General features: G+C 45.4%; 1 pseudogene; it reads right to left on the bottom strand.

The window, feature by feature from the left end:
- Nucleotides 1-280: 280 nt before the first annotated feature.
- On the bottom strand, nt 281-6,693 carry LOC127054532 (zona pellucida sperm-binding protein 3-like; annotated as a pseudogene).
- Between the last annotated feature and the right edge of the window lie 1,969 nt (nt 6,694-8,662).

Here is an 8,662-nt window from a genome sequence, read left to right as displayed (position 1 = left end):
GTTGATCTGCATCAAGGATGGAAAGAGGTCCCACCACACTATCAGCCTTAGCTTCCCTGAAAGTAGGTGCTGCTTCACTGAAAGAGGTATAGTATTAGGGAGCTTGCTCTGAGTTAGTCCACTCACCCATCGAACATGTTTGTGAGACCTGATAGTTCACTTAGTCAGGCCAAATGAAAGCTTTACAGACTCTGCCTGAAGATAAACATGCTCCCTGTTTGTTGATTAGATGCATGCAACATACATACCATGACTAGAAGGCACATCTCTCTTCTAGGGTCTATGCAGAGGGGTAAGTCTTCTGTCCTCCAAGTGATCCACAGTTCCCAATCTCGCAGCAGCTTTAGATCTTCCTGGGGCCTTCCACAGGTGACCAGCTGCAGGGGGGAGAGATGGCAACATTAACAGGGAGAAACCTTGGCTTTTCAACTGCTTTCCATTTCCCTCTCCCTACCCCATCCACCCCCCAAAAGTTTACTTATGTATTGTTTGCTTTGTTGAAGTAACAAGCCTTGTTCAAAGAATCTGGAGCTTGGTCGACTGCAGTGACCTTCATATGGCATGTAATATAGATCTAGGGGCAATTGTGAATAGAGGGATCAAAACTGTCAGAGTGGGACAACTGTCAGAGTGGGACAACTGTCAAAGTGGAACTTAGGCCTCTAGTCTGGAGTAAAGGAAATAGATCTTCTAGTATCTCCAGCAAACCTGAAAATGTCAGCTGTGAACTGAAGGGTATCTTGCTGAGGCCATGGGGATAAGAAAGTTGAGGATGTATCATCTGATCTCCCATCTACTAGATACCTAGATTGAAAAGATCCTGGTTAGAGCTATCCTCTACTCACTAGCTCTTTACAAGGTATGTCAGGCCATGAAAGCCCCTCCTGCCGAGATCCTACCCATTGAAGTTGATCACATATTGGAGAGTGGAGTCCTGCTGTGGAATTAGCATAGCTACACAACTATCAGTAAAGTGCCTTAGCACAACATGACTTCCAGTACTGACATCAGCTTGAATGTGAATCATATCCCAGGTGGAATCCACTGGAGTTCCTCTCAGCTGCCCAGTCATCTGCCAAAGCCCGACAAGCTGTGTGCTTCGATTTAACAAAGGTGAGTCAAGGGAGATTGTTTCCAGCTATTATTGTGTTGGAGGAGGAGAGTGGGGGTATTTACTACAGTGATCATTACAAGATGCAGCATCTTCTCTTTCCAGAAGAAAGCCCATGCTTTCTAGCCAGACATATCAGGTGCAAGAAGCAGTGCATGCTCCAGGATAAGTGCTGGTCCCTACTGAGCTACTCCCCCAGGAAGCTTTCATCACTCCCCGGCATAGAAAGTAACTTGAACTGGAAACCCAAGTGTGTACACAGACATACTAGACTCCTCTGCCTTCGAGAGGCCCACTAAGGGGTCTTTTTTGCATGTCATCTGCTTCATGCTGCTATGATTTTGGCTACTGCCAAGGAAGTCCTCACATTTTTCATACCACCTACCATTCATCAGATGCAAGGAAAAACCTAGCCTCTCTTCTGCAGATAGCGTAGACCTGAAGAGAACCCATGTTGGCTTGATTGCTTTCTGCTCACATTGTTTCTCCTGAAAGATAGAAACCCAGAGTCCCTCATGTGCATCACCACTGGGATCTATTAGGCTCCTGCATGGCTGTCACCTAACCCTGTAGGCACTAAAGTCAGGACCTAACTTGCTGCTGCAAAAGTTCCCTAGGAAATTCTGGGGCATGCATACTTCTGCCTCCCTCCGGGCATCTGGACACCTATCTCCCGCCTAAGCTACAGAGCAATTCACAAACAGGGGGCAGATAAGCATGTAGCCACCTCAGTTGCATGCAGGGGCAAATCCAGTAGATGAGCTCAGAGGTGCCATTCAAAATTTGATTGGAGGAGGTGGTGATGCCAACCTTAACTTTTAGCCTGGTGGTTAGAGCACTCACTTGGGATGTGTGAAACCCTGGTTCAATTCCCCCCTCTCTGCCTGATTGGAAGAAAAGAGATAGGGTCTCTGTTCAAATCTTCCCCCACCTCAGGCAGGGAGGGGGATATTGAATCTGGTCTCCCATATCCCAGGTGAGTACTCTAACCACTGAGCCATGGGATAGTCTGATGTAGGGCTCCCTCAACCTGTCCTGCTGAAGCTGGTTAAGTAATGAAAGAGTGACTGGAGCAGAGGGATGGGACCCAGAGTCTCCCACCTCCCAGATGGGAGCCCTAGCAACTGGACTATAGAGACTCTCTCTCTCTCTGGCCCAGCACCAGCACTACCACCTCCTCCTCTGGAGGTTGTGTGTGGAGCAAGGCAGGTGCTGAACTTGTTCCGGCAAGGAACACCTTAGGTGCTTAAGCTGCCTGACTCCAGGAAGTAGGTTCCTGTTTGTGGAACACTAGCAAAGACAGGCACCTTCCTGCAGCCCAGACTTATGAGACTTGGTCTATGCTACCAATCTATGTCAGTCTAACTACTTCACTCGAGGGGTGTGAAAAATCCACACCCTCAAGTGACAGTTATACTGCCTTAGCCTCCCGTGCAGACAGAACTATGTTGACAAAAGGGCTTTTCCCGTGGACATACTCCAGCTCCCCAAGAGGCAGCAGGGTCATTGTCTAGGCGCCTAGGCTCCCTAACTTGGGTTATTGATTGAAATGTTGTTCCTGTGACTTTCTAGGCACCTAAAAGTTAGACACTGAGGCACTCAGTGTTGCAATGCCCATGTCCAGATCCCTCCCCCCCACCCAGTTGCTAAAGCAGAACCAAGACTGGCAAGTGAAATGTGAAAGGTGAGATTAAAGTGCCTGACTCACCTTAGATAAGAACACTCAATAGGAAGCACAGCTGGATTTGTTCCTAAGATAATAGAGTTGTTTTCAGGGGATGGGTTGTAAAAAAGGTTTGTGCTGTCTGGTGTCATCTGGAAAGATTCACATATTGAAGGGAGAGAATCTAGTATAATTAATCCTTCATTTAAAGACTATCAAATCAGGAAGGCATCTAGCACTCAGGCTATGTTTGGGCCTTAAGTGTTAGCTCCATGGCAGGGTAAATCCTGCAGAAACATTTGTCACCATATGCCATGGAAATCTGCAGCTCCCTGAGGAAATTATAAACTGCACTCAGTCGTTTCTTCTACCTTCTATAGAAGTATTAGAAATAGTGATAGTCAGGTTCTTTTCCCCAAATTGTAGACCGACAACTGTTTGGAATCAGGTCACCCTCAGCGATTGTCTTTTTACCCCAAAGCAAAGGAAAGGTGCCTAGGTAGCCACCAATGTAGTAAATGCAGCTTTGGCAGTTTTAAATGTCCCAGCAGCAAAGAATCCTGTGGCACCTTATAGACTAACAGATGTTTTGGAGAATGAGCTTTCGTGGGTGAATACCCACTTCCTCAGATGCATGTAGTGGAAATTTCCACGGGCAGGTATATATATGCTAGCAAGCAAGCTAGAGATAACGAGGTCAGTTCAATCAGGGAGGATGAGGCCCTGTTCTAGCAGTTGAGGTGTGAAAACCAAGAGAGGAGAAACTGGTTCTGTAGTTGGCAAGCCATTCACAGTCTTTGTTCAATCCTGAGCTGATGGTGTTAAATTTGCAGATGAACTGAAGCTCAGCAGTTTCTCTTTGCTGCAAAAAAACTTCAGGACCAGACTTCAAAGAGAAACTGCTGAGCTTCAGTTCATCTGCAAATTTGACACCATCAGCTCAGGATTGAACAAAGACTGTGAATGGCTTGCCAACTACAGAACCAGTTTCTCCTCTCTTGGTTTTCACACCTCAACTGCTAGAACAGGGCCTCATCCTCCCTGATTGAACTGACCTCGTTATCTCTAGCTTGCTTGCTAGCATATATATACCTGCCCGTGGAAATTTCCACTACATGCATCTGAGGAAGTGGGTATTCACCCACGAAAGCTCATGCTCCAAAACATCTGTTAGTCTATAAGGTGCCACAGGATTCTTTGCTGCTTTTACAGATCCAGACTAACACGGCTACCCTCTGATACTTAAATGTCCCATTTACTAGCTACTCCAGTTTTCAGTTGTGGGAAGAAGTACTTTAATACTCTAGATTGCAAGTGGGAGAATAGGCATTCGACTACCACCAAGACTTCTTTTCAGAGATGTACCTGAGCCAGTATAGGGTGGCACAATTTCATTTTAAGTGAATTTGTTTGTCAATTGATCCCTGTCTCAGATATGGGAGGCCTCTTCATTCTCAAGCATGACACACTTGAGAAAGTCTCTAGGAAACTCTGATCTGGATTTTGGTTGGCCGTGTGAAGTGGATGATGACTTCTTCCCAGCAGCTTTACATGAATTCACACCTAACCTGCTTTAACGAGGACAGGCACTAGTTAGAAGGAATTAGATAAATGAGACACCTATTCATTTCCCTACGCAGATTGGTTTGTATAAAGTTGTAGTCTTTGGGAATGTTATAGAAGTAACAGAGTATTTTAATTAGTTTGAGAACCAAAAGGTAGATGTGATGCAGCCTGAGGGTGGGACTCACAGAGGTACTTAGGTACCTAAGGCTTTGGTTTAGTTACCCAAGTCCCAGTTTTGGCTCCATCGTGATCTGCCAACCCTGCACTGAACATTGTAGCCACCTAAACTCGCTTGGCACCTAAGTTTTCAAGGTAAAGGTTCCCTCAGCTGCAGCACCTACATTTCTGCCTCTAGCATGTGCACTGCTGCCTCCCTGTAGGTGTCTGGATGCCTCTTTCCAGCCTAAGTCTCAGAGCAAATCACAAAACCAGGGGAAGATAAGCATTTAGCTATTATTTCGGGGGGGGGGGAAGAGGACGGGGAGGGATGATCCAGCAGGTGGCCTCTGACTATGCCTACCGGGTTAGGTCTCATTCAAAATCTGGCTGGAGGAGACGGTGTTGATGGTTCTTGCCTTATAACTTTTAGCTCAGTGGTTAAAGCACTCAGCTGGGAGGTGCAGTTCACCCGACTCTGCCTGAGGGCTTGAAAGTATTTGGACCAGAGGTCTTCCACCTTGCAGGAGAGTGCTCTACCCACTGAGCTATGGGATATTCTGGTATGGGGCTCCTATCTCTTCTGTAGATGCTGTTCCAATGTGGATAGATAATGAATGAGGGCCTGGAGCAGAGGACGTGGACCTGGAGTCTCCCACTTTCCAGGTGGATTCCGTTACCACCAGACTACAGAATTAGTCCCCTTCTCTGGCTGGCCCAACCACCATTTAATGATTTATCCACAGTGGAATAGTCATTGGTCATCTCCCATTGATTAGCTTAAGAGCCTCCCCAACTAGCATGCTGGCTTCTTTGGATCACATTGTAAGGCACATGTCCCTCCCCGTGCAGTGTACAGGGAGCCTAGACACCCAGTGCAGATTTGTGGATTGCAGTGATGTTCCCATGATTTTCAGGGTGCCTAAAAGTTAGATGCCACAACACCCAACATTGCAACCCCTAAGTCCCTTGGAGGATCCCACCCCAATACCCTTTAAAGTGTCTATCTCACTCCAGTGTCACATACTGAAGTCACAACACAATGCAGTGCACTCTCAGAACTAGGGTGACCATATTTCCCAAAGGTAAAACAGGCCTGAGCCACTTACCTAAGCTACGTCTCTCCCTCCCTGCACGAGGTTGGCGTCGCTGCTCGCTCAGACCCTGCCTCCCTCTCTGTGCAGGGCTGAGTTTGCCACTCACCCCCATATTCCTCTGCACTCCAGCTTTTTGGCAAAAGTGGGCACTGATCAAGTTGGCAAGAGCAAATAGGACAAATGCCCACTTTTGAAAAAAAAAATCAGGATGGCTGGGACAGTTCTCAAAATGGGATGTACAGTCACCCTAGTCAGCGTTCTGTGGCAGAACAGCTTGACTCCTTGCCATGCTGTTGTCTTCTTACAGCTGGCTGTAGGGAGAAGCTGAATCCCAGCAGCTTCTCTCATCTTCACAGGAGGAGTAAACAAAGGGCACAGACTGTCTGTACTGTGCTTCCTGTTCCACCTTGCACAGGTCAGCTAGCACTGTGACTGCACTTGTGCTGAGAACCCTGCCACACCACTAATACCTCCAGGTTCTGTTGTTTTAGAGGTTTCAGCATTACGCAAGCCAGAAGAGTTTTCTGGTTATCCACAGCTAGACAGAGCTAAGGGGGAAGTCATTAGATCCTGACCATGCAAGCGGACTAGAGTTGAACAGTTTAATTTTGAGAGATCAAGTCCAGTCCTTACCCGCAGAACACTGCCACATTCATGTAGCCCATCTGAAAGATAACCCTGTTGGCTGCAGCATTCAGAGCAGAGTGCTGGCAAGCAGCTGGGCCAAGGCTCAGATCAGTAGCTTTGACCAGGTGGCCTGTTCCAAAGAGGCCCTGGTGCACAGTTGTTACCATCTGAGACTTTTGGCATTGCAAGGTAACAGATTGCCATGAGGGCACAGCTCTAGCTAGAGGCCACGGAAGGGATGGAGCAGGTGATGGCACATAGGACCATCTTGGGGAAATATTAACTCTGTTTGAGAGTCTCCAACCCTGCTAAAACACTCTGAGACAAATCCCAGAGGTTAGAACAATGTATGGTACTGTAATAATTATCAGAAGCAGAAACATCCGCTTCCTACTTTCACTCATTCTGACTATTTCACCCGAGCAATTGCACCATACACAAAGGCTGTTGCTCCGAATCCCTTTATACCCCATGCCCATTCACGGCTGCATCAGTTAATTGACCTTCTCTCAGCCTGTAGTAAGTAATCTGCAGGTAAGCAGAGCCCTTTCTGGTGGCCAGAGCAGAATTTGGAGTAGGGGGAGTAATGAGAACTTGTCCCACTTGTCCCTATCTTGAGCTGTGTGTGGGGAAATTCCTGAAGGGTTCTTGGAAACGTATTGCTAAACGTTTTAATTTGAATGGGACGTATCAGTTGTAGTTAGTCTGTGATGCTGCTAAATATCAGAAGGGCTTTTTCATATATTTTATGCAGTGTACATTCAGTAGTAAATTAACACCTTAAAGGTTGGTGGCTAATTAGGAGAATAAATGTCATTAATTGTAGTGGTAACTGAATTTATCCTTTTTTTCTAGCAAACATAATGGACAGCTGCTCCCATTTTGCCCTGCATGACTTTTTTAATCCTCACAAGCTGGAAGATGCATTTTCCTGCATACTCACATAACCCTAATACTGCAAACGGTTAGACCCTTACATACTATTGAAGTGTGTAATGTTAATCACTTGAGTAAATGTTTCAGAGCATACAAGAAGGTGTAACTAGAGCCAGAGACTGAGCCTATATGCTACTGTGACGTGTTGGATCACATAACCCTCCTTGGGAGCTGCCATCTGATGTCCTGAGACTTCTATCCCTGCTTTCCCTCCCAGCTCAGGACCCCAGCACCCTGTCTTGCTGAGTGAGACACTCCCGTCTGCTCCAGCAAAGACCCAGGGTCTGAATTACTTGCCCCAAATCTGCAGGTTTACCTGAAAGCAGCTAACAGAAGTGTTTCTGTCTTTAACACTCAGATGCCCAACTCCCAATGAGGTCTAAACCCAAATAAATCCTTTTTACTCTGTATAAAGCTTATACAGCGTAAACTCATAAATTGTTCACCTTCTATAACACTGGTAGAGAGATATGCACAGTTCTTTACTCTCCCAGGTATTAATACATATTCTGAGTTAATTAATAAGTAAAAAGTGATTTTATTAAATACAGAAAGTAGGATTTAAGCGGTTCCAAGTAGTAACAGACAGAACAAAGTAAGTTACCAAGCAAAATAAAATTAAATATGCAAATCTATGTCTAATCAAACTGAATACAGATAATCTCACCCTCAGAGATGCTTCAGTAAGTTTTTTCCTCAGACTGGACACCTTCCAGGCCTGGGCACAATTCTTTCCCCTGGTACAGCTCTTGTTCCAGCTCTGGTGGTAGCTAGGGGATTCTTCATGATGGCTCCTCCCTCCCGTTGTTCTGTTCCACTCTTTTATATATCTTCTGAATAAAGTGGGAATCCTTTGTCTCTCTCTGGGTTCCCACTCCCTCCTTCTCATTGGAAAGACACCAGGTTAAAGATGGATTCCAGTTCAGGTGACATGATCACATGTCACTGCAAGACTTTGTTGCCCACTTGCCAGCACACACGTATACAGGAAGACTTACAGGTAAAACAGAGCATCTGCAGACAATTGTCCTTATTAATGGGAGTCATCAAGACTCCAAACCACCGTTAATGGCCCACACTTCGCATAATTACAATAGGCCCTCGGAGTTATATTTCATATTTCTAGTTTCAAATACAAGAGTGGTACATTTATACAAATAGGATGATCACTCAGTAGATTATAAGGTAATGATATCTTACAAGAGACCTTTTGCATGAAGCATATTCCAGTTACATTATATTCACTCATTAGCATATTTTTATAAAACCATATAGACTGCAACGTCTTACTGCACATTACCTTCTAGCTACTATTGAAGCAGTTTTGTAAAACTCGGGTCTATGCCAGCGATAATCAATTATTTTTGTCAAGGTCCAAATTTCTTGGTCAAGGTACAGTCAAGGTCCAGATTCCAGAGAAAATAATAGAAAAACAACAACAACAATAAATGATTTCTTTATCGGATGATATATATGATTCATTTATAATGATTTATCGGATGATTT

This window comes from Gopherus flavomarginatus, chromosome 6 (genome assembly GCF_025201925.1).
Source record: "Gopherus flavomarginatus isolate rGopFla2 chromosome 6, rGopFla2.mat.asm, whole genome shotgun sequence".
Classification (NCBI taxonomy): Eukaryota; Metazoa; Chordata; order Testudines; family Testudinidae; genus Gopherus; species Gopherus flavomarginatus.
The sequence above is the reverse complement of the archived record's forward strand: the minus strand, read 5'-3'. Positions and strand labels throughout refer to the sequence as shown.